Raw genomic sequence first — 27901 nt, 5'->3', positions numbered from 1 at the left:
GACAGTTTAGTCACTAACCCATGCACTCAGTGAGACACATTTAACCACTCACTCATACAGTCAGTCATGCACCTACTAAATTCTTCATCCAGACACTTATACATCCACTCATTCTTAAATATGTAAGACATATTTTACCTTTACAGAAAAATACAGTCACTGGATGTTGTCATCAGTGATGTCATCAGTGATGTCATTTGAGATGTCATCAGTGATGTCATCAGTGATGTCATTTGAGATGTCATCAGTGATGTCATCAGTGATGTCACTGACCATGTCATGAATGATGTAATATGTGACATGATCAGCAGTGGATTGCGGGTGCGCGATATATAGTTAGTACAACTAACTATATATGGAATTTCATTGGTTTTGTGTGAGTAAAATAAGGTTTTTTAAATGCTAATTCCTAACTATATATGGTGTATAACCTATGGTTTTTTCAGTGAATTTTCAAGGTTTTGTAAATGCTAATTCCTAACTATATATGGTCTATAACCTATGGTTTTTTCAGTGAATATATATATATATATATATATATGTAGAAAAGAAGGTTGCCCCAGTAAGAAGCCACACACAGCGAGGGTACCGCACTCCGCTCAGCAGGCGGCAGTGAGGTTAGCAGGGCGCACACATTCCAAGCGCCAAACGCGTTTCAAGCTCCTGCGAGCCCTTGATCACTGGCAATATGGAGGCAAGAGACTGAACTGAGAACAGCTGATTTTATTAAATCTTGAGTCCCGCCCCAGTGGGCGTGTGCAAATGGCATGCTGGTCCAAGTAGTCCCAATAATATACACCACATCAGACTCCAAAATAAAGTTCTTAATCCAAGTGGATACTGTCTATGCCCCACAGTCCTGATAAAAATCCATTTACGGTGGAATGAATGCAACCTGTTCGCCGCTGCCAATATCTCTGCGAGCGAGGCCCCCGCTGACCCAGCGTGTGCTCGGATTTCCCAGCACACAGGATCCGCTCACGAGCGTCGGGGCTTCTCGCGGCCGGACCAGCCGCTAATATGTAGAAAAGAAGGTTGCCCCAGTAAGAAGCCACACACAGCTAGGTTACCGCACTCCGCTCAGCAGGCGGCAGTGAGGTTAGCAGGGCTCTATATATATATATATATTACCTGCTGGCGGTCGCCAGTAGTCAAAGTCAAAAATTACTTTATTCGATTAATTAAAAATCATAAAAGTATACTACACATACACATATACACAATCATCAATTCAATTCATTATAGAGCAATTGCTGGGAAGTAATTATTTAAAAACAAGTAAGAAACAGTTAAATAAGAAACAGTTAAAAATCATTAAAAAACTTCATTAAAAAACTTCATTTTTTCATAACATCTCATATTGACAGAAGTTATCTATAATTTCATTTTACAGGGTTACTTAATTCCTTATGATCTAAAATCAGCTACTCTTGAAAAATAAAATTATACTAAACTTGTATACATTCCATCATTGGGGTTCTCATCAGTCTATTCCGTCTAGCACGTATAGATGTTAACAAAAAATTTGCAACCCCAAACATCACTATAGGGGACACCATGAGTTGTAAGAACATCAAAGCAGGTTTCACCTGCTTAAATTCCTTGTCCCTCAGAAGTGGTATAATATATTTCTTTCTACCCTCTACAAAAAAAGGGCAAAAAAATACTAGATGTATCAAGTCTTGATCCGAGAAGCTGTCACATTTACATGGATCATTTTCACTTGGTTTACACCATTTTGTATATTCACCCAGTAGGTAGTTATAGTTAGGATTGTTATCCATAGGAAATCCACAACATTCTATTGGGAATAACTTTGGCGTTGATGGACGGAATTGACTGAATTTCTCCAAGAATGGCCAGCTCCGCTCTGCTCCTTCCCTGAAAGTTTGGGGGGGATTTGTCAAGTGGGGGCCGAGATAAAGAGGGTCCCAAAACGTGTTTTCCCCATGTTAATTTCCATAGGGCGGTTGGACTCACTTTTAGCCCGAACGGCTGAATGGATTTCCACCAAACTTGGCAAAATTGTAGGGACTGGTAGCCCGATGTGCCTTTGCTTTGTCTCAAGATATGTGCTCCAGTGGATTTTGAGTAATTTAGGTTAAAAAAAATATATATATCTATAATCGCGCCCCAGTACGCGCACCGGGGCGCGTACCAGCGCGCTACGTGAGTACGCGAGCGGAAAGCTGATTGGCTCTCGGGTGTCTGTTAACATTCCAAACAGTCCAGAGCGGCCGCCATCTTGTGTCTCGGTAGGATCGAGACACAAGAGGTGGCAAAAACAAAGGGGGAAATGACCAAAAGGGGGCAGGGTAGACCCCCCTGACCCCCTAGGTTTGATGTGGGGGCCATAAAAGGGACCCGCGGAGCAAAAAAAAATATATTTTTTCAATTTTCACGGGGGGAGCGCCCAGTACGCGCACCGGGGAGCGTACCGGGGAGCGTACCCTGGAGAAAAAAGAATGACCGAGTTTTTTAAAAATGTAGCATTTTTTTATAAATTGGAGGTAGTTCTAAAAAGAACAGTTTTTTTATTCTTTTTGTTGTTTTATATTTTTTTTATTGTTTTTTTGAACATTTTTAACTTTTTTTGGCTTTTATGAACAATTTCATATTTTTTTTGTAATTTTTATGGGGACAAACAAAAAACAGGGAATTGTAAACGGCTCAACTGGAGCAAAAAAAATCAGGAAAAAATTAAGGTTTCTTTCTGCAGTTGTGGTTGTCTCCAGCACGGTTGATTAGTTTAATACTTTTCTCTCCATAGGAAATTGTAGTCCCGCAAAATATACAAACTATTTTAAAATCACCAAACTGGGGTTGAATATTTGGGACCATCTCCCTTGTCTTTGAACCCGATGGAGTGGGTTGTTTGCTTTTGGAGGTGCTTGGAGAAGATTGGGGAGGGTATCGTGTCAGTTCTCTGACCTCTGCCGCAGCATAGTTGTTTGGGTGCCTGCGTTGCATATGACGAATCATAGTATTGTTGCCAAAAGAATACTTTTTTTGCAAGGTTCCCCCTGGAAAGTACAGTGCCACAGATGAGGCATGTCACTTTTGGCGCATTTACTTTTTTTAGTCCCCTTGAGATTTTAAAAAACTCCCAGACAATGTGCTCCTTTGGTTTATAGGGGGATTATCTTCAGGCAGGAACTGCCTCTCCTCCTCCTCCTCCTCCTCCTCCTCCTCTTCTTCTTCACCACCAGTGTGGTGTTGTGGTGGTCCTTGTGGTAGTGGTGGTGGAGGTGGTTGAGGTGCTCCTGCTGCTGCTGCTACTGTAGCCATTTCTCACTTCTACAAACAGGTCCTCCTCAGTCAAAGTACAAAGTGAGAATGAGGAAAAAAGGTGTGGGCTTTCATCATTTGGAAAAAAAACTGTTCTGAACCAATGAAAAGCGTTGTTTTCAGGTCACATGACCCGACGCGCTTACGCTACGCACCCCGGGGCACGCCCCGGGGCACGCCCCGGGCCACGCCCGGGGGCGCGTAGCGTAGCACGATCGTATGCGCGCGGGCGCTTCCGGGTGTGCTTACGCCGTGCGCCATAAGACGCATCACGCGGCTACGTGATACGTCACGATGATGTTTTCGTTCGCGGCAATAGCGCTAACGGGACGCTCACTGGTACGCGCACCGGGGCACGCCGCAACACTGCGCTAACCGGTGCGCTCACCGGTACGCGCACCGGGAGCGCCCCAAAGCAAAAAATTAAAATAAAAAAAACATGAACAATATACATAAAAAATAGTATTACATAAATATACAATATAGGATTCATTATAAAAAATATTATATTTCATAGCTATAGAATTTTGCTATTAAAAAACCTTTGAAATTCACTGAAAAAAACATAGGTTTGAGGCCCTATATATAGTTAGGAATTAGCATTTACACAACCTATGAAATTCACTGAAAAAACCATAGGTTTCACACCAGTTATAGTTAGGAATTAGCATTTAAAAAACCTATTAAATTCACTGAAAAAACCATAGGTTTGACACCAGTTATAGTTAGCTGGAAATTTTACTCGCATAAAACCATTGAAATTCCCACGTTATAGTTAGTTGGACTCACTATAACTTGCGCGTGCAATGCACTGCTGATGACGTCACATATTACATCACTCATGACATGGTCAGTGACATCCCTCATGACATCACTGATGACACCATCCTTGTGACAGAGTGACAGACCTCCTTTCACTGTAATGTAACCCTTGAAACACATATTCAAAAATAGAAACTAACATTTTCAAACAAATGGAGATACCCATACCAGTTACAACAACCAATTCAGTAATTCCACCATCTATATACACATCCACTCATTCACCAACAGTTCTATTTAGTCACTTATACATATACTCACTCATCATATGTAGTGATACACCTATACATCCTGTTACACAACGACAGTCATCCAAAAGTTACTCACACACATACTCACACATGCAAATAAACTATTGAACATCCATTTATTTGCATATACAGCTATACACACACTACCACCTTACTTCTAAGGAAACTTACACATACTTACTCTCTTAAACAATCACTAATAGAAACACATACTTATTTAAACAGGAACTCTTACAATCTCTTACTCTCACATATACTCACTTATATACATCAATATTCATATATACTAGATTAAAACATGTGTAGTTACTGATAAAGACACTAGTGAGACAGTCATTCACTCACTAACACACACATATACACACTCATCCACCCATACAGTCCTGCACATATGCTGTCTTCAAAACACATACAAACAGAGAGTCAGTCATTCATGCATCTATGTGCTAAGTAATACCCCCACCAAACCATACAGACACTCATACTGATACTAAAAAAAACATCTAATAACCCATATACATACACATGTAGCTACTCACCAACCCATGCAGCCACTTATACACAAAGTGAAACACTAATACATATATTTAAATATTTAAACATTACTCACTAATATATGTATTCACTAAGATACACTTAATAAGCCAGTTAACCAATCAATTTTTTTAAAAAAAACATCCATTTAGACACTTATTTAAACATTTATTCTTCCATCAACTTTTACATATACATATATAAAACATATTTATTTTTCAGAAAGACACACATTGACTGGATGGTGTCATCAGTGATGTCATGAGTGATGTCACTGACCATGTCATGAGTGATGTAATATATGACGTCATCAGCAGTGCATTGCCGCGCAAGTTATAGTGAGTCCAACTAACTATAACTTGGGAATTTCAATGGTTTTATGCGAGCAAAATTTCCAGCTAACTATAACTGGTGTCAAACCTATGTTTTTTTCAGTGAATTTAATAGGTTTTTTAAATGCTAATTCCTAACTATAACTGGTGTGAAACCTATGGTTTTTTCAGTGATATATATATATATATATATATATATATATATATATATTCACTGAAAAAACCATAGGTTATAGACCATATATAGTTAGGAATTAGCATTTACAAAACCTTGAAAATTCACTGAAAAAACCATAGGTTATAGACCATATATAGTTAGGAATTAGCATTTAAAAAACCTTATTTTACTCACACAAAACCAATGAAATTCCATATATAGTTAGTTGCACTAACTATATATCGCGCACCCGCAATCCACTGCTGATGATGTCACATATTACATCATTCATGACATGGTCAGTGACATCACTGATGACATCACTGATGACATCTCAAATGACATCACTGATGACATCTCATTTGACATCATTCTTGTGCTAATACGATGAACCTCTTCAGACTCTAATATAACCTTAGATACACTCAGTGTATACAGACACTCACACACTGTCACTCATCCATGGAGTTACTCACACACCTAGTCAGTCATGCAAAGAAACAATCTCACCTCCATTTCCTCAACTATACAGTTATACACACCTTACTTATTCAAACATATACTAACACATATTTACTCTCTTATACAATCCCTGATACAAGTTCACAATGATCCATACAGCCACTCACACATTCAGTGGCTCTCATGCACAGTTATTTATATATGCCAACTCTCACATGTACTGTGTTTTACATATGTACTTACTATGACATGTAGCATTCAGATATCCATTCACTCATCAATACACTCATGCACACAGTCAACCGCCCATGTAGCTGTTTCCACATGCACTCTTGAACTCATACACCTAGTAAATCAACTACTCACACATCTATGCACAGAGTCACACACCTCCCAGCCACCCCCACACAAACTCAATCTCCCATACAAATACTTGGGCAACCAATCAATAACACATATAGCCTCTCGTATAGCTAATGATCAACACATGCAGCAGTTTACATCACAACAGACATACTGATGCACACATTCAGACAGTTTAGTCACTAACCCATGCATTTAGTACGACACATTTATTCACTCACTCATACAGTCAGTCACGCACCTACTAAATCCTTCATCCAGACACTTATACATCCACTCATTCTTCAATATATCAAACATATTTAAACTTTACAGAAACACACAGTCACTGGATGATGTCATCACTGATGTCATCAGTGATGTCATTTGAGATGTCATCAGTGATGTCATCAGTGATGTCACTGACCATGTCATGAATGATGTAATATGTGACATCATCAGCAGTGGATTGCGGGTGCGCGATATATAGTTAGTGCAACTAACTATATATGGAATTTCATTGGTTTTGTGTGAGTAAAATAAGGTTTTTTAAATGCTAATTCCTAACTATATATGGTCTATAACCTATGGTTTTTTCAGTGAATTTTCAAGGTTTTGTAAATGCTAATTCCTAACTATATATGGTCTATAACCTATGGTTTTTTCAGTGAATTTCAATGGTTTTTTAATAGCAAATATCATAAGCTGTCGAATGTCAAGTACGTGGTAAGTGAAAACATTTTCGTGTTTATGCACACTGATCTGCTTTGAATGGTGCCCCCCCCCCTCATTTCTATTAGGAGTACTCTCTCTTTGCAGATAGTGAAAGGTAGTTAACGCAGGCCTTTGCCCCCGTTGTAATCCGTCGTGCCTGCTTCTCTCTCCATTTGATTGATTGTTATCCAAGTATTTACTGTTTTAGAATTAGTTCTCTTTGGTTCATTCTCTATTTACAAACAAACACAGAGTCGCAATACTCTGTTTAGTCTTTGCAGATAACGAAAAATTGTGTAAAAAAAAAGAAAAGGAATCGAGCAAAATCAGTAGGCCACTAATGGGATCTCTTTTTGACCTCGCTAAAATAGAAACATTAGGAACAACCCCTCATGACAAATACAAAACTAGTGAGATGAACTGAACTCCACACAATGATGGCTGCAAAACAGCTCGGCTCCGCCACCCACCCCGCCCAAAATAACGATAAAGAGCGGCTGCCATGATTGGTTGCGGAATGGCCACGACGGAGCTACGAAATGATGCTGCTCTCATGCTAACCCCAGCTTCAGTCTGAAACATCCAGAAACACTGTAGACTACCAATTCGATCAGTTCCGGTAGCGCCCCAATGTAACCCGGTAGAGAAGAACTAGCCCTCCCCTCTTTGACTGATGGTTCTTGTTGCCTGTCCCTTCTGTTCTCATTTAACAGAACTATTTAGCCTGCTGAAAGGGGTTGTGTTCCGACCGCTGGTTGGTGGAGACATTTTGACTATATTCTGGACCTGCGTTGTCGCGTAATGCGTCATATGACGCGCCGCGTTAGCGCATCCGGAAGTCATCCGGGGCGCGCAGCGCGTAACGTAAGCATAACAAGTCATGTGACTTGTTAATAAAACTTTTCATTGGTTCATTTTACTTTTCTTATTGTAATGATGAAAGGCTTGGTCATATGACCTAAAAATTACGCTTTTCATTACTTCCGAACATTATTTTTTCTTAAATATATGTTATAATGTTCCAGGCTAATGTACTTTCCCGGAAATTTTACAACTGTCCTGCAAGTAAAATATATTCTTTTTTCGAGAAAAAGAGCGTTTCTTCGTCCCATGATGGAGCCGTTGAGCAAAAGAGGGTCGACCTGCTGTCTTAGTCGCCGATACGCCTGAATATGAGATTCTTATCGATCACTTTATGTTGCAGGAATAGAAAACACAACAGCCCTTGACCATTTATCTTTACTGCGTTCCTTCGTATTATACCTTTTACCCTTCATGTAATTGGTCTGCTTTATTTCACTTGCCTTTTAATGATTCTAAAACAGTGACTATTATTACAAACTTTACCAATGTATATACTACTACCATGTTTTCTTTTAAAAACCTTTATTGTGAAAATTTCATTATACAAATACGAGCCTATAACCACGTGGGCCGGCCACGGAGCAAACTGTAATCGTATGTGATGAGTAGACATTTACACTGTAGAGGAACGTAACGGGCGGGCCATTAGGTTGCAAGAACTAAGGTGTCTAACAGTTACGGAATCGGTGGACGTACATTTTATAATTAAAATACGACAGGGCCAGTTACAATAAAATTATCTAGATATACATTTGCGGGCAAGTACCATGGGTGACGTTAATTCGAACTTTCAACAGTACAGTAATCAATAACACATCAGAACTTAATATCAATAGGGATGTCGAAATATTCAATCAATTCTCGTCCCCGCCCGCCATGTGCTTCAAAACTGCATACGTATCTCGTGATTTCAAGGTTCTGCAACCAGTACACAACAAGGAGTTACGAGTCCCATTTATTCCGGCGCCATTTTGGGCGAGGACGGGCAGGTCCAGGATATAGTCAAAATGTCTCTACCAACCATCGACTATGATGATGTTCATATGCTGTATTTATTAGAGTAACACTCATCTGTCCACATGAAATTAATTTGCCACAATCTAAACATGTCATTTTAATCTTTCCAAAGTTCTTCTAAATATTTGGGACCGTTTCCCTTGCCTCTGAAGCTCTCAGTGCCACTTCTTTGATGAATGTACTAGCAGGTCAGGGGTTCTCCTCCAAATCTCTCTTTTATGCAGCACTATAATTAATTGGTGCCACCTCTCCATATGACGATGCATGGTATAGTTACCACAACTATATTTTTTTTCGGTTCCTCTGGAGAGTTCATCGTGGCAGATGAAGCGTGTAACGTACCGGGCATTTACCTTTTTTTGCATGTACAGGAAAGGAAAAAAAAATCGAGCGTCCGAGTTCTAAGGTGTCCCAGGGCCATTTTAGTGGAGGACATGATACAGCGATAATGCCCTGGATAAGGACACTTCCTTCGGGCACCCCACGCCGTCTTTCGGCGCAGCATTGTAGGATGGCCACACCAGTGCGGCAACTTGCTAGACACCACCTCGGTGCCATCTGGATCTCGGCGCCCCACTGCAGATGAACTGCCTCCACATGGAGAAGCGGGAGAGGCTCGTTTGCGCCGCCTCCCCCCCCCCCTTCGGGCACCCCACGCCGACTTTCGGCGCAGCATTGTAGGATGGCCACACCAGTGCGGCAACTTGCTGGACACCACCTCGGTGCCAACCGAATCTCAGCGCCTTGTGTTGTCTTCCATTCCGAAAATATTGTTGGCAGCATTTTGAAAGGAAAGACAAACAGCCGTTTGTGGCCCTCACTACACCGTTCTCCTAGTGAGTCTCACATTGTTACATTTAGGAAGAATGTTGAAGAGTAGTATGTTGAAAATCTGAAGCCATTGTTATACAAACTCTCAACCAGCCTTGGATGGAAAAATCCTGAAGAATGTACAAACTGAAAACCAGTTTTTGTCTGTATAGCATCAGCAGCAACGCTTGAGTCAGCTTTGTGTGAAGCCGCCATTTTGATTCAATCAATAGCGTCCCCCTGCACACATTCAGGGACCTGGTCGTGTCTTCAGGTCAAACGGATTGTGGGACAAGATGCACAAAGGAAAAGGAAAAAAGTTCCGCCGGACCCCGGGAGGTGGCCGCCTATGTCATGGGCGATCTTAGGCCACACCAGGGCAATAGTGAAGCTGCAGCAGGTGCAAATAAGCTTCAGACAGTGTTACAAGCGCTGCTCAGAACTCTCAACTATGACACCACCTCGGTGCCATCCGGATCTTGGCGCCTTGTGCTGGTTCCGGCCTATTCACACATCGGTCCGCTACTGACGCCACCTCACAGGCCAACGGGGCACCCCACGCCGACTTTCGGCGCAGCATTGTAGGATGGCCACACCAGTGCGGCAAATTGCTGGACACCACCTCGGTGCCATCCAGATCTCGGCGCGTTGTGCTGCCTTCGGCCTATTCGCCACAAGTGCGCACGCAACTCAGCTGCATAGCGAGTGAAACACCAAGGGGCGCCCCACTGCAGCCGAGGAACCTCCATCTTGGGGGCGACGCACAGCATCACATTGCTTTCCAATGCAGTCAGATCCTCAAACAGCCCCCACTGACTGACGCGAACTCACAGGCCAACGGGGCGCCCCACGCCGACTTTCGGCGCAGCATTGTAGGATGGCCACACCAGTGCGGCAAGTTGCTGGACACCACCTCGGTGCCATCCGGATCTTGGCGCGTTGTGCTGCCTTTGGCCCCATTCGCACATCAGTCCGCTACTGACGCCATCTCACAGGCTAATGGGGCGCCCCACGCCGACTTTCAGCATTGTAGGATGACCACACCAGTACAGCAACTTGCTAGACATCACCTCGGTGCCATCCGGATCTCGGCGCCCCACTGCAGATGAAGTGCCTCTCAACTATGAAACCACCACTGTGACATCCGGATCTTGGCGCGTTGTGCTGCCTTCGGCCTATTCGCACATCGGTCCGCTACTGACGCCATCTCACAGGCTAATGGGGCGACCCACGCCGAGTTTCAGCATTGTAGGATGACCACACCAGTGCAGCAACTTGCTAGACATCACCTCGGTGCCATCCGAATCTTGGCATCTCAACGCCTAGTGGTATCTTCCATACAGAAAATATTGTTACGCTACCTTTGGCCCCATTCGCACATCAGTCCGCAACTTAGACATCACCTCGGTGCCATCCGGATCTTGGCATCTCAGCGCCTTGTGGTGTCAGTCAGAAAATATTGTTGCGCTGCCTTTGGCCCCATTCGCACATCAGTCCGCTACTGACACCATCTCACAGGCCAACAGGGCGCCCCACGCCGACTTTCAGCATTGTAGGATGGCCACACCAGTGCGGCAACTTACTAGACACCACCTCGGTGCCATCCGGATCTTGGCGCGTTGTGCTGCCTTCGGCCTATTCGCACATCGGTCCGCTACTGACGCAAACTCACAGGCCAACGGGGCGCCCCACGCCGACTTTAAACATTGTAGGATGGCCACACCAGTGCTGCAACTTGCTGGACACCACCTCGGTGCCATCCGGATCTTGGCGCGCTGTGTTGCCTTCGGCCTATTCGCACATCGGTCCGCTACTGACGCCGCCTCACGTGCCAACGTATTTTCTCCGCATTTTATACCCTATGCCGCATAACAGGTCATGTGACTTGTTTATAAAACTTTTCATTGGTTCATTTTACTTTTGGTTTCCTAATGATGGAAGGCTTGATCATATGACCTAAAAACAACACTTTTCATTGGATGAAAACTTTTTTTTTTTCCAAACGATGAAAGCCCCACCTTGTTTCTGGATGTTTCAGACTGAAGCTGGCGTCAGCATGAGAGCACCACCATCTCGTAGCTCCATCGTGGTCATTCCGCGAGCAATCATGGCAGCCGCTCCCCACCAGAAGCCTGCAGGAGTCGGGGCCCCCAAAACTTTTGATGAATTCTCAAGGCGGAGGGGACGCTTTCGAGAATGGGGTCCAAGACCTAGCAGACAAGCGTCCGATTTCCAAGGTGTCCCAGGGCCATTTCAGTGGACCAGGCCCAAAAAGGAAAGAGCCTGCCGCCATTTTGAGAGTCCTGTGACAGCCGCCTATCGCTGCACCGCAATGTGGGCGCAACTCAGCTGAATTGCGGCTTTTGACACAGTGGACCAAAAACGGACGGAATGGCAACTGAAACGGTAAAGGGGCGCCCCACTACAACAGATGACACTCCACCTGGAGAGGCCCGTTCACGCCGCCTCCCCCGGGGCGCCCCACGCCGTTATTCGGAGCAGCATTGTAGGATACCAAAACCAGTGCGGCAACTTACTGGACATCACCGTGGTGCCATCGTTCTGCTGCCTTGGAACTATTCGCACAACAGTTTGCTACTGAAGACCCACCCCCCGCGACGCCCCACGCCGTTATTTGCTGGGTGGCAACTTACTAGACATCACTTTCGTGTCATCTAGATTTCAGCGCGTTCTGCTGCCTTGGAACTATTCGCACAACAGTTTGCTACTGATGACCCGCCCCACGCCGGAAATCTGGACGTTGTGCTGCGTTGGGACTATTCGCACAGCCGACCGCTACTTCGTTGTTTTTCCCTAAAAATGTTTATATGTTATTACTATTTTTGTTTTCTTGTATATATTTATAAATTATTAAAGTTTTATAATCTTACTACTTTGTCGGAGTGCTATATATTTTTAATGTGACACATAATTGTAAAAACTTTGATGTACAAAGAGTCATCCCTGGAATCTTCCGCTTCACGCTCGGTCCCCTCCCCAATCACAATACAGGATGGTTTTCAGATAATAGCAACGCTTCTGCTGTGACGGATCTCATCGAGTGTGGGCCTTGATCTACTATAACTCCTTTGAAGAGGGGTGAATCTTTACAGCTGTGGCCATAAACTACATCTGCAGGGCTAGCTGATACCCTAGGACCAGCCTGGACAATCGGACACAGAGGAAAAGGAGTGTCAGAGGGTGCAGTAGTGAATAGGGCGAAAGGGAGGTGTCGGGCGGGCACAGGGTGTGATTCTCAGGAAAGAGCAGCGCAGATGGGGGGAGGTTTATTACCCATGCATAAGACAGAGAGCGGGGGTGACCACTGCCTGGGGGAGATGCTTGCGAGGGTGGGGAGCCATGCTAAGGATCGACAGCGTGCACAGAGTGGGTCTGGTCAAGGCATCTAAAATGGCTGCCGTGCACGACAAAAGTGTGGCATTTGAAAAAAGACAAGATGGCGCAGACAATGTTTTTCAACACTTCCTGATTTCCTTCGAATCGAACGTTAACAGACGTTGGGGCATATTACCAAAGTTAAGCGATATTTATCCCTAACGATGCATTGCAAAGATTTTTTTACCGTCAGAAATTATCGCAGATAAACCTTGCTATTATCAAAGTTTATCGCAAATACGATAAAAACCGACCGCAATGCATTAATATCGCTGAAAACTCAGCGATATTCATGCATTACCGAGCTAATCCTCTTAGCCATGTTATCCACCTCCCATAGGATAACATGGCTAAGAACTGCTCAGGGCAGCTGTTACTTTTTGGAGATATTCGCGCTTATCTCGAATATTTCCAAAAGTTGATAATAGGAGATAGCGATGTTAGAGACTGTTTCCAGTCGCTAACATCTTGGCATGCCCACTTTGCATGTCATTAGTGATAAATATCACTCACATGCAAAGTGGGGCCCAAGATGGTCGCTATCTCCTACTAGCCGTCGCTAACTGGTGTTAGCAACAGCTAGGTAATACAGATATAATTTTATCTCCGCGAAGCGGAGCGCTGTTACAGATATATATCTTGTTTTTGAACGTTAATTTCTCAAAATGCACTGAAGCACATATATTGAGACCTAGCAAAGGCACATCGGGCTACCAGTCCCTAATATTTTACCAAGTTTCGTGCAAATCCATTCAGCCGTTCGATTATTATTATTATTTATTTTTTTTGCCCCGCGGGGCCCTTTTAAAACCTCCACATCAAACCTAGGGGATCAGCGAGGATCTACTATGCCCCCTTATGGTCATTTGCCCCTTCGCTTTGGCCTCCTCTTGTCTCTCGATCCTACCGAGAGACAAGATGGCGGCCGCTACGGACTGTTTGGAATGTTTACAGACACCGGAGAGCCAATCAGCTTCGCTTCGCAAAGCTCCGTAACGCGAAAAGTACGCGAAGCGGTGCGCTGTTACAGATATATATCTTTTTTTGAACGTTAATTTCTCAAAATCCACTGAAGCACATATATTGAGACCTAGCAAAGGCACATCGGGCTACCAGTCCCTACAATTTTGCCAAGTTTCGTGCAAATCCATTCAGCCGTAAGATTATTATTATAATTTTTTTTTTTTGCCCCGCGGGGCCCTTTTAAAACCTCCACATCAAACCTAGGGGGTCAGCGAGGATCTACTATTCCCCCTTATGGTCATTTGCCCCTTCGCTTTGGCCTCCTCTTGTCTCTCGATCCTACCGAGAGACAAGATGGCGGCCACTACGGACTGTTTGCGGCCACTACGGACTGTTTGGAATGTTGACAGACGCCGGAGAACCAATCAGCTTCGCTTCACAAAGCTCCGTTGCGCGAAAAGTACGCGTCCTAGGCCGCTGCCCGGTCCGCGCTTACAGATATATATCTTTTTTTAAACGTTAATTTCTCAAAATCCACTGGAGCACATATATTGAGACCTACAAAAGGCACATCGGGCTACCAGTCCCTACAATTTTGCCAAGTTTCGTGCAAATCCATTCAGCCGTTCGGGCTAAAAGTGAGGCCAACCGCCCTATGGAAATTAACATGGGAAAAACGCGTTTTGGGACCCCCCTTTTTTCTCGGCCCCCCCTTGACGAACCCCCCCCAAATTTTCAAAGGCTGCTCAGAAACAAACTGTGCCATTTTCCTGAAAATTTCAGCCAATTCCGTCCACAAACGGCAAAGTTATTAGACATAGAATTTTCAAAAATCCCATAGAGAAAAAATCCTAACTATATATACCTACTGGCGACCGCCAGTAGGTAATATATATATATATATATATATATATATATATATATATATATATATATATATATATATATATATATCCAAATTTGCCGCAACTGGAATTAGAATGCTTTCAAAACACCTCGCGGACACGGACCAGTTAAGTGCAGAATTTATTTATTCAGCAAAGTAATCGCATGACATTTCAGCTCCGTGGAGCCTTGCTCACATGACAGCGTTCACAATGCAGAAGCTCATTTTTTAAAGTGTAAGTGACCAATCAGAATAACACCATGTGATTATGCATGGTCATGGAAGAAAGATATGCTAAACATTCCTGTGTTGCCTTAAAATACAGGTTATTGAATTTAACAATGAGGAGTATAAATAGCATTTGAATTAAAAGCACTCATAAACAAGCATTTGCTATGCAATAGGTCTCGCATTGGGAAAGTTTGAGCTATTGGTATTGTAAATGACACATTTTTTATTTATGTGTTGGTTTTGAAAATAGAGAAATTAATAGGTTTACTACACAGCTCCCCCCATTTGGAGGAAGACTCCCCGGAGCACAGCACGAAAACTGACAAAAGAGTCTATAACATCATGTATTGTTCATCAAAATTTAAATCCACAAGTTTGAGAAATTCCACAAGTTTTTTAATTCGTATCCATTGATATCATGAACAGTTCGTTGATGCTCACGGGAGCTCAAACATCATCAAAAAATGAAATGTCATCCAATCATAAGTCCTCCCAATGCATTTCGGGCAGATGACACGCCCTTCCTCAGGGGACAGCTCTACAAACGTAAAAGAAAACAGCCTGGTGTCATGCTGTGGGCCACAAGTTTGATAAGTGAAACCCGTTTATCATGCGTAACCCGTGACATGATGTGAAACATATGAAGGTGAAGCGCTGCTCACCAAAATGTGAATGAAAACGTGAACGGTAAGTGAAGAGCCTAAACATGCTGAATGTGAATTAGTCAAAAAAACTTAGACCCGACTCCACCCAAATGTGAAAAGACTAAAAAAAGTGCTGCATAGTCTCAAAACAGCCAAAGAGTAAATAGCTGATGTGCCCGATACTCACGGGATGATTACATCCGTGATGCGTTGTGGTGAAAATCTGAAAAAATGCAGAACGTCACGTTAAAACCACACGCAGTAAACAAAGACCAATGTGAAAACGATTCAATCGGTCCTCCGTGGAGGTACTCACAGTTAGTAAAGTCGGTGAACTCCCTCAACAAACTGCTAAATTGAAACCTCCAGCATGCGAAGATCCCAGTGAGGTTAATACGGAAGTGGATTAATATAGAAGTGTGTAAACATAATAGAAAAAGGACTGTGCTCGATGTCAGGTGGGCTCCATCTTTGAATGGTGTAATCACAAAAATTAAACAACACGACAAAAATGTATGAAAACCAACTCATAATGCATAATGAGAAAAAATCAGCAAAACGTGATGTCACATCGTAAATCTAAAGAATTAAATACAAAAAATGTGATAAAGTTGTGAAGCAGCAAATTCATGACATACACCTTCTGTGAACGCACAAATCAACGGAAAAATGGCCAGAAGATATAAAGTTCAAAGGTAACACAAAAATTCCATTCTATCATTTAAGCCGTGTGGAGTCATCGTCGCCATGAAGCGGATCCAGAAGTTCTCTCTTTTCAATAAGGTGTTTTTGATATCATGTGTAGGTGTGATTTGTTCTAGTATGAGATATTTCAATTGAGCCACTGTGTGTTTTTGTTCTAAGAAGTGCGCTGCTACAGTGGATTTGATGTTGCCAGTCCTTATATTGCTCTTGTGTTCAAGTAGTCGCGTTCTGATTTTCCTTTCAGTGTGCCCAATGTAACATTTCCCGCAGGGACATTTCAACATGTAGATTAAGTTGGCAGAGTTACAGGTGGCATTAACTCGCAATTTGATGGGATGACCCTTCATGGGATGATTAGTAACGTTCCCTTGTATGCAGTTATTACAATTGCTACAATTGTAACAAGGTCTAAGTCCCTTGAATGTTTCAGGATCACTTTGTACTCTGGGTTTGGATAAAATCTCTTTCAGATTCCGTCCCCTAGTATAGGCAAACATTGGTGGTTCGCTGAATGCTCCTTGTAAGTCAGGTTCCAAACTAAGTAGAGACCAATGATTGGAAATTATTTTGCGATATTGGTTACTCAAAACAGTGTATTTAGAGACCGCTACCATACGGGAATTCTCTGTTTTAGCTCAAACTTGCAAAAGGTCTTCACGGTTCATGTTTCCACATCGGGCAACAGCCTCATCCAGTATGTGTTGAGGATAACCACGTGCTTTGAACCTTTCCACCATGTTCGTCATTTCTTGTTTGCACTCTGTTTCAGATGAAACTATGCGTTTGACACGCATAAGTTGAGAAAGGGGTAAGTTCTTTTTCAACCCAGGTCGGTGGAAACTTTGATGATGTAGCAATGAGTTTGATTAATAGGTTTGTCATTTACAATGTCAATAGTTTTAACTTTCGCAAATGTGACACCTATGTCTTGTCTTTCTCACAACCACGCTATCAAGGCAAATGCTGTTTTATTAGAAATATCTTACAACGGCCTGTCCGTGTAAAATAAATGATGATGGTCACCTTGGCTCTAAGCTACTTAACTCATGCTGCATTTTTACAGTGTTTCATATAGAAGGCAGTACATACTACTACACGAAAGCTTACCTTTCTGCCTCCGTGGCTTGGGGGAGGTCCATCTGAGCTCCTGGTCAACTTCAAGTGTTTCTGGGCAACTCACTTAATCCCCCGCTCCACAAAAACAAAAACGAGACCTATTGGCTATGCCAATGCTTGTTGAAATTGACGAGTGTGAATAAATTGTGGAGTTGGACTTGGAGTGGGGCAGTTGTGCAAGTTGACATGTGTGAAACTGTGCTAGGGGTTTTTGGATATGGGTTTTGTGAACGTGCTGTCAATTTCCCCAGGTCCGCTAGTCCAGTTTTATATTTGCTTTGAACTCTGGGAGTTGTAGTCCTAATTTTATAATCGTTTGAACCGGCTACAGGTCCCTGAAAGTAACCAGCCCTGCCTGAGGAGAGAATGGCCTATCGACACTGCCAGCCCAGTGCGCGCGTGCAGAAATTAGGAACTCGTCACCTCTTTAAACATTTAGGGATGTGCCCCATCATGGACAGGTGCCCACCTGGAGCAAAAAAGTACATAAGTCACATAAATGCATAAAATACAACATATAAAATCTCCCCTTCTCATTTTTGCAACTGTTCTTGCGGGGAACATCCTTTACAACGAATCTTTTACAACGCGGTACTGTTACCACGCAACTATTACAACGGAAGTCGTTACAACGACTTGCGCTGGGGGGCGCTCCAGGATAGTAAATAGTTTAATTTACTATCCAACTCCTTCCCTACTATCCACGGGGACTGGAGTTGGAATAGTAAATTAAAAAATTTACTATCCAGCGCCCCCCAACGCAAGTCGTTGTAACGACTTGCATTGTAAAAGTTGCGTGGTAACGGTACGCGTTGTAAAAGTACGCGTTGTACCGTCATACATCCGTTCTTGCGGTTACTATTTCTGTAGGATGGACACAGCTTAAGGGAAAGCCTGTGGTGTCCCCGCCGAGCTCGCCTCGTAATCAATACGAGTGTGGTGTCTTTGTGGTAATCAACATTATAAAGGTCTGCCACCCACGAGCTCAAACAATACAGCGACCCCCCATAGCTGAAAGTATTTGTAGTGTGTAAACTGTGCTGTGTGGAGGGAGGTGGGGTCGGGGTGTTTACGGAGTGATAATTAGTATTTGAAGTTTCTCTACATGTTGAGGAGTGGAGATGGGATGCAACCCCCCCCCCAAAATGGAAACTGGGTTCATATTTGGGAAATGGTCTGTACCACGCTATAGAAGTGCTTCATACAGTAAAGCAACGAGAAGTAAAAACACCTCCATACGACAGCAGAAATGCTTCACATCCACTGTATGAGGAGCCATATTACAGGATTACTGCAAGACAGACGTTCTTCACGGTACGCAGAGACACGTCGTCATGAATAGTCGCTCTGGGCTTCTTTCTGTGTATTTTATATTTATTTCAACAGTGCACTTCTGCACTGGCATTTACAGTGGCCACTGCAAAATCAGCACTTGCACTGACTAACCTTTGAAAAAAGTAAATTGCGTTAACTTAACAGTTAAACTACGTTAGTTATGTGGCATCTCGGCAGGACTAGCTTTGCTGTAGAGTGGCTGTGCAACCCAACGGCTGGACTAGCCTTTGCTGTGGGATCACACCTAAATAAAAAGAAAGAACAGTCTAAATGGCAGGATGAACCTGTGGAGAAGAGTGTCCATTTTCGCTGGGACTTGCGCCCGTAATACTTTAAAACATGTAAGCATAAAGGATGTGCAGAAGGGGCCGAGTTTTGAGGTGGGCAGCGTGCACAAGGGATTATCGCTTCCCAGGAGACACGCATGTACATGTGGGGTGCGGAAGGGAACCGACAGGAAGATGCCTTGAAATATGGGACCATGAAAACAAAAACAAAGAACAGTCTCAATGGCAGGATGAACCTCTGAAGAAGAGTGGGGTTTTTTGCTGCTACTGGAACTAATGTGCCTATTGTTTTTTTTTTATTCCTCTGTTGTTATGAAAGTATTGTTATTTAATATTCCCACAATTTTTTGCTGGCGGAGGAATTGTGCTGCTCTGAAAGTGTTTTGCCTCTTGAGGTGGAGTGTTTGCCTAGCGCTGCTGGGAACTGCTCATGTTTGGCACTCTATTAGTATCTGTTGAACCTTCCACGTTACTTGAAACTTTCTAGAAGTGGAGACCTACATATATACAGCAAGGGGAAGAAAGGCTTTCTTTTTCAAACGCACACGCCGCATTTAAAAGGCATTCAGATGATCCTGTGCCAGTTACCTTGCCGATGCAGACCGCTGTTCTTCCTACAAGAAGGCGTTTGTGAGTGGGTGGCACCGCTGCTCCGGCTTCTGCTGAGTAGTGGGGGCAGGGAGAGGTGTCGGGTGAGTCCGGTTACAGCGCGCCCGCTACCATAAAAGTGAAAGTGGATATGGCACGCTGTTTAAAAGTAAGAAATAAATATTTCTAAAATTGTTAGTGACAAAAGCGTGGCCGCCAATTTAACTATCTGGCACGTCCGCTTCTACGAAAGGGAAAGCGCGGTTTTGGTGCGCAGTTAAAGAGCAATACATTCAAGGTTTGTAAAGTGGTTTTTGGTGAACTGCATAGGAAAACAAAATCCCGGTCACCATTATTCATATTAAGTGCAATATGCATAGCTATGCTGTGGGATGGCAGTGCAGCGCCTGTGCAGGACTAGGTTAGTTATGTGGCATCTCAGCAGGACTAGCTTTGCTGTAGAGTGTCTGTGCAACACCATGGCTGGACTAGCCTTTGCTGTGGGATCACACCTAAATAAAACAAGCATTGGCGCAGCGCGGCAATAAAAAAAAAGCTCTTGGCATTGCTGTGGGGAGGGGGGAAGGGGGAGGGGAAACGAGAGACACGGCCTGGCGGCCATGAAAGTGAAAGTACGGCCGGCCGGCCGTAAATAATTAGGGAAGGAGAAATGCCTGAGGCAGAGTGCACGCTGGGGGATGCCTGTGGGAGTGAGGCAGATGGCTTTGATGTGCACGCGCTTTTCACGGGCACTGCATGGAATTGCCCCGATGGTTAAGCTCTGGTTAAGCCCCTATATTTTCGCAAGCTCAATGCGCAAGCGAATTGACAGACGAGACCTAAAAAACTAGGGTATACCAGTAAAATACCTATATAAATCTCTGATCAGATAAATATAGCCAGTTTGACCCGCACTGCTGCTCTGTAGGATCAACACTAAATGTGCAAAATCCGCTATAAAGTGCAAATATGCAATGTAAACAAAACACCCATAGACCACAAAACCTAAAATTGAGTCTGCGGTAGATCTGATAAAGTGCATATGTATGAATTCATGTGCAAAATCGCAATGTGTGCAAAATCACCATAGGTACAATTCAACAATATGTGCAAAACTCGCAATATGTAAACATTCATTGTAAATCCTGCGGATCCAAACATGTCCCCATTAAAATAACGGAATGGAGATCTAATAAAACAGTGCAGGGGTCAAATGTATATAGTCAATCAGCTATCAATAATCAGTACAGAAATGTTCCCAGAGTGCTGAAATCATATCTGTTCCAGATCCTCTCACAATCTGAAACAAAAATGAAAAATACTAATACTAGTATATCTACACAACAAATCTTTCCTGTGACCAAAGAAGTAGTGATAACATTGAAACAATATAATTACCAAAAAGTAAAGTGTCCAAACATAAATGAATGTGATGCTAAAATCATATTGTACATTAAATGTATCAAAACTTTTTTTCTTTTTTATGTTTCTTAGAATTAGCAGTTGCACATAAATCTTACGAAAGAGTATATACATGTAACAGGTAACTGATTCTTCCTGACTCAATAATACATTTCAAAAGAAATCAATATACTTTATCTAATCTTTACTGGTACAAAAAGTGCATGAAATAGAACTCACCCTAGGAGTTGACCTAAGTCCCCTGTTGTTATGGTAGACAAGTGTACATATCTTCAGTTACATTAAGACCCCCCCGGTACCTTAGTGTCTAATAGTCAGATGTACCGGGTCTCCAATCTCCGCAGTTTGGTCTCCCTGTCACCTCCCCATCTACTAGCTTTGATGGAGTCAATGACATAATATTTTAAGCTGGTGTTATCGCTATGATGTTGCTCACGGAAATGCCGCGCCACCGGGTACGTATTGTCCTGGTTGGTGATTGCTCTTAGATGTTGGATTATGCGTTTATGTACCGCTAACTTAGCACTCCCAACATACCTCAGGGAACAGGGGCATTCTAAAACATATATGGCAAATTCCGTTTTGCATGTCAAGACCTGGGTGATAGGGTGCTCACATCCACTAAAGCCATCCCTAAATGACTTCCTATTGATCCTGTGTGTGCAGGATTTGCAGGTTTTGCACCTGAAGAATCCGCTGTTGTTATGCAGCCAAGTAGTTCTCTCCAAGGTTTTGGGGCAGGTATCAACCAACTTTTCTCTAAGCGAGGGTGAAATGCTGAATGTTAAAGAAGCTCTATTGGGTAGGGTAGGCCCTATTGTAGGATCATTAATCAAGATAGGCCAATTTTTGTTGATTATATTAAAACTTGTCTTGTGTTGTTTGCTATAACCTGTGATGATTCTAAAGATCTTACTATCACCGGTTTTGGATTTCCTTTCCTTATTCAACACAATTTCCGAGGACTTGATGTCCTGGCCATAGTTGGTTAGAAGATCCTGTCTGTTAAGTCCCATAGATCTAACTCGGGCTGTCTCAATTAGTTTTTCAGAGTATCCTCGTTGTAAAAATCTGGTTTTACTGGCTAGTTGGGCTGCCTCTAAATCAGAAGAATTGCTGCAAATCCTTCTCAGGCGCAGCATCTCTCCATACGGGATACTGGCAATCAGGTGGGACGGATGGGCACTGCTGGCGTGGAGGATACTGTTGCCAAGAGTGCTCTTGCGATAGAGTTTGGTCTCAAGTTTGCCATCCCTGACATATACCTCAGTGTCAAGAAAGGTGATAGTTTCTTGGCTGAGAGTGGCTGTGAATGTTAGGTTAAGATCGTTGATGTTGATCTCCCTGATGAAATGTTTAGCTTCTAATTCACTGCCTCTCCAGATAACGAACAAGTCATCGATGAATCGAAACCAACCAATCACATTGGCTTCAAAGACCTCACTGTTTGTGGTTTTGAGGACCAGTTCCTCCCATGCTCCCATGTGTAAACATGCGAAGCTCGGGGAGAAACTGGCCCCCATTGCTACACCCTGCAATTGCCGATACAAAAGGTTGTTATACATAAAAACATTATTATGCAAACAAAATTCCAACATCTATAACAACATGTGATTGTGGTCCCCCAAAAAAACAGTACGTCGGGACAAGTAATGTTTGACAGCTGACATACCGTCCGTATGCTTGATACTGGTGTAGAGAGCTGTGACGTCCAATGCCATCAACCAATCGCCCTCTACCCATTGAATGTGTTGGATCTTTTGTATAAAATCCCCTATATCCTGCACAAAGGAATCAAGAGAGCGAACATAACCCTGAAGAAAAAATCAATATACATCGAAGTGCGTTCCAATATATCACATTTCTGATTATGTGTTTCATCACAGTCTTTATAGACCAGTGGCTGATTTCCCATTTACAATTGTGTTGCTCCTTTGGGTCCTCCAAATATTAATTCATATTTATGTGCTATGGGAATATTTAATCTCCTGGCAACTTCTATGTTTGATGACCAAATGCTTTTGAGCTCTAAAATCCAAATTTAAAATTGCATTGGACCAATTAAAAATTTTCTTTGGAAAAAATAGAATTGGTTTCCCAAAACTTTGAATTATTCAGGCACCAGACTGATTCCTTGAAACTGAGGATAACAGATTCAAAATGCTATCAATGAGATGCCTTTGATAATTGACCTTTTTGACATTTTCAAAAACAGTTCCCTCCCACTGAGAAATGACATACTAATAATGCATTTGTATAAACAAGTTTTGAGGATAAAAGTACTTGGTAAAAATTCTGTGAATAGGTGGATACAACTGTAGCATCTTTTTCTCTTTTCAAAGCTGCCTGAAGTAAGGGTGACTCATTCCTCTAGTTGATGAGTTGGGTATCACTGGGGAGCAGCTGGTGCCTCATTGAAGGAACACTTATTAAAGGAAAAAGCTACCGAAATTAGAGAATTGTTGGGGTTCCTTGCAGTCACAAAACATCGACCAGAGCCAATGAGGAGGATATCGAGCAGGATTCCAGGAGATGGAGCAGATTTACACTAGATGACGCAAGGATTCCAGAGGATGGAGCAATATTCCAGGACATGAAGCAGGATTCCAGAGGAGAGAACAGGAAAACACAGGAAGCCAAGAGCAAATAGCTAGGAGGGAAAACCCATCACCACAGTTATAGGAACATTTGCAACACATAGTACTGAAAGTTCCAGCTCCTTTTATAGAGTTGAACTGGGTGTTGGGAAAAGATGGAGTAGGATATGACATACAGGCAGAAAGGTTGCAGTGATAGGTTGCAGTGTTGAAAGGACCTGTCTGACATTCTCCCACTCTTGCACTGACAGATGAGCCAGCTTTAAGGAGCCAGTGCATAGAATTTGTTTTTGTCCCATGGGTCGTCGTGGAATTTTAAAAAAGGCTATTACGTGGGTATTCTCAAACTGTTTCATCAGGCAACGATAGAGTACCTTTACAGGCTACAGAGGTAACCATGTGAGTTTAGGAAAAAACAAATGTGTCACTTCCTGGATAGTTTGAATGGAAGCCATCATGTAAAAGAAGGATTCACACATAGGGTCTGAAAACAGGGGTATATCCATCAATTATGCAGCAGACAGAGTGGCACCAGGAACCAGCTGTGCGAGGAGTCAGGTCAATCAATCAACATTTATAATGCACTGCAAATCACCCATGAGAGACTTGAGGTGCTGGAGTTGCTAACTGCTCCCTGGGGTCCTGTTCATTTGAACAGCTAGGTCTTGAGTCCTTTCCTTAATTCCTGGAGTGATTAGGCAGTCCTGAGGTGCAGGCCAAGGTCGCTCCAAGTTTTGGCCACCAGGTGTGAGAAGGAATATCCTACGCTGTTGCTTTGGCAGATCCGTGGTGTCTCTGTGAGGAGGAGGGAGGCAGATAATAGGCGTCTCATCGGTTGGTGGTAAGTCATGCGTTTGTTGATCTATGATGGTCCTTTGTTGTGTATGGGTTTGTATGTGCGGGTCAGCATCTTGAACTGGTATCTCTTCTGGATCAGGAGCAAGTGCAGCTTCTTGAGGTCTGGTGTGATGTGGGTTCATCTGGGGAGGTTGAGGTTGAAGATGAGTCTTGCAGCTGAGTTTTTTATTGTCTGTATCTTCAGGAGGAGTGCAGTGATTCCTATGTAGAGTGTGTTTCTGTAGTCCAGCATGCTGGTGACAAAGGCCTGTGTGACGGTCCTTCTATGTTGACTGGGAGTAACCTGAAAATCTTGCAATGCATGCTTAGGGTGTGGAAACCGGCAGATGAGATTGTGTTTACCTGTTTCTTCATAGACAGCGTGCTGTCAAAGATGATGCTGAGGTTGCAAATTAGGTCTGTCAGGTCAGGGGGTGGGTTGAACTCAGCAAGCCACCATGTGTCAATAAATGGTGAGGTGTTACTCTCAAAGATGAGGACTTTCTTCTTGCCCGAGTTGAGCTTGAAACAATTGTCCTTCATCTAGTCGGCGAGTGTCATTGGCACAGGAGATTCTGTTGAGTCCACGTGATCTGATGTTGTTGCCAGGTGGGGTCATGTCCATGTTGAAGAGGGTGGGGTGAAGGGATGATCCTTGGGGGACTCTGCAGACGATCTTCTTCGGTTCCAGGGTGAACAGTGGGAGCCGGATTCTCTGAGTTCTTCCTGTGAGGTATGATGCAATCCATTTGAGGGTGTCTCTCTGGATTCTGATATGGTGAAGTCTGTTGTTCAAGATACGATAAGAGATGGTGTTAAAGGCAGCTGACAGGTCCAAGAGGATAAGGGCTGCTATTTTGCCATGGTCCAGGAGGTCCTAATGTCATTGGTGGTTGTGATCAGGGCTGTGTCTGTGCTGTTGTTGGCTCGGTATCTTGAATGAGAGGGGTCCAGAAGGCTGTTATGTTCCAGGGGTTCAATGAGTTGCTAGTTGATTGCCTTCTCTAGAACCTTCACTAGAAAGGGGAGCAGGAAGATTGGTCAGCAGTTCTTCAATTCTGCTGGGTATGGGGAAGTAGTTTTTTCAGAAGAGACCTAATTTCAGCATGTTTCCAGTCCTCATGGAAGGTGGTTGAGGTGATGGAGACATTCAGGAGTTTCTTGACCTTGTCACTAATCGTCTGGCTCCCGAGGTTGAAGATGTGGTGGGGACAGGAGTCCGTGGGTGATGCTGAGTGCACGGAGTTCATTATGGCAATTGTGGCTTGTATTATGAGAGGGCCTCAATGGGAGAGTGGGGTTCGGAGTTTTTATGTGTGGGTGTGGGCAGGCTGATGTGTCAGCTGCGAGGGGCTTGGGTTTGAAGTTTTTGTAGATGACTGAGATCTTGTGGTGGGAGATATCTGCCAGGGTGTCACACAGTTCTTGGGAGGGGTGATGTTATTCTCTGTGACTGCGGGGTTGGAGAACTCCTCCATGATGGTAAACAGCTACCTGCAGTTGTTTGTGCTTCCTTCTATGCGGTCTGCTAGGGCATTCTTCGTTGATTGCTGTTTTGAAGGTGGTGTGGTCTCTTGTCTTGTGGTGAACCAGCTGGCCCTTCTGGCAGGTCATTGGATTTGGCTGGCTTGGCAGGGGCGATGTTGTTGACGTATTCTGTGATCTACTAGGAGAATTCTTCGCAGCCTGTTCTGGGTTGAATGTTGTGTCTGGGAAGTGGGAGTTGAGAGCATTGCTCCACTAGTCTTCTGATGTAAAAGGACTTCTGATGTCCTTTTACAGTTTCTGTGCGTGGAGCTGGGGAGCATGGTGCAAGGGTTGTTCAGTCCTGGGATGGTGAAGTGGATGATGTAGTGGCCGGTGCAGGTAAGTTGTGAGACATGGTTGAACTTGACTCTGTTGCTGGACATATACATGGGGTCGAATGTGCTTTTATATTGAATGCAAGGTGTTACCACTATCTCAAATGATGACTAAAGGAACGGTGTAGAGGTTAATTCTGAACTACTAAATTCAATGGGGGGGCCGGTATGAACATGTCACTAGCTGATCTACTGCAGGTAAAAACTTAGCTAAACACCAGGATATTTAGAATCAGTTTATAATCTTAAAAATAGAAACAAATATCTATTACAAGCATTTTGGACTCTTGATGTATTTGAAAATTGACATTTTTGGAGCTGCCAATATCCTTGTGCTGCCTTGCATCACATACTAGTGGACAGTCAACAAATTAGTAGGTGCTGGAAAGGTATAACTGAAAGAATGAAACTGGTGACAAATATGGAAATCAAACTAACAGAGTGACAGACGTACAAAAAATGTCATCGCATAATACTGGTTGCAAATTTCAAATTGCAAATTTTACAAAAGTACCTATGTATGAAAGGTCGGTTCATAAAATTCTGAATTGTAGTTTTTGATACTCTGACCTACGTTACAAATTGTGACTCACTGAGATGGGAGGCCATCACATGTATGCAGCCTTTTGGGCTCAGTAGACCACTAAGGGCCAGATGTAGAAAGCCTAATACCAGTCGGTAACGGCCGTAATAACTGAATTTCAGCCGTTACCGACCGGTATTAGGCTTTTCAGATGTAGGAGGCAACATTTCGGGATTCGGTAATTTACCGAATCAGTAATTTAAGAAATCGGTAAATTACCGAATTCTTAAAATACCGGTTCAGTAAATTACCGAATCTGTAATGTAGGGAGCACTCAAGTGAGTGCTTCTTACATTTAAGGATTTGGTATTTACCACCAACTATTAGTTGGTGGTAAATAATGAATTCCTTTTAAAAAGCAACTTTTTGTTCAGTGCCATATGGCAGACATACATGCCCTTAGGGCATGTATGTGTGCCACATGTGCACCCATGCACTATTCAGGGGTGCAACAGGGTGTCAATGTGACATCCTGCCACCCTTGAAAGGGTTCCCTCTATTGACGATTCGGTATTTACCGAATTGGTATTTACCGAATAGGTAATTCCCATTCATTCCGAAAAATTATCTACATCCCATTTACCTATTCTTAAATACCGAATCGGTAAAATTTGGAATTTAAGAATAGATAAATTGAGATTACCTACATCTGGCCCTAAGTCTGTGACAGCTTTCAATGAAGCAAGCTTAAAAATAAGTACAACACATTTTCCTCAAAAGAAACTAGGTTGCATTTAAGAAGAAAAGCTTTTTTTAGAGAGTTAGCACTGGTGCCGTGGACCACTGACTATTACCCAACTACTTTTTTTTATTGTTATAGACATTGGTGAAAGAGTTCCAAAGGAACCCCTTGGCT

This window comes from Lissotriton helveticus, chromosome 8, assembly GCF_964261635.1.
Source record: "Lissotriton helveticus chromosome 8, aLisHel1.1, whole genome shotgun sequence".
Lineage (NCBI taxonomy): Eukaryota > Metazoa > Chordata > Amphibia > Caudata > Salamandridae > Lissotriton > Lissotriton helveticus.
This window is presented reverse-complemented; position numbering follows the sequence as displayed.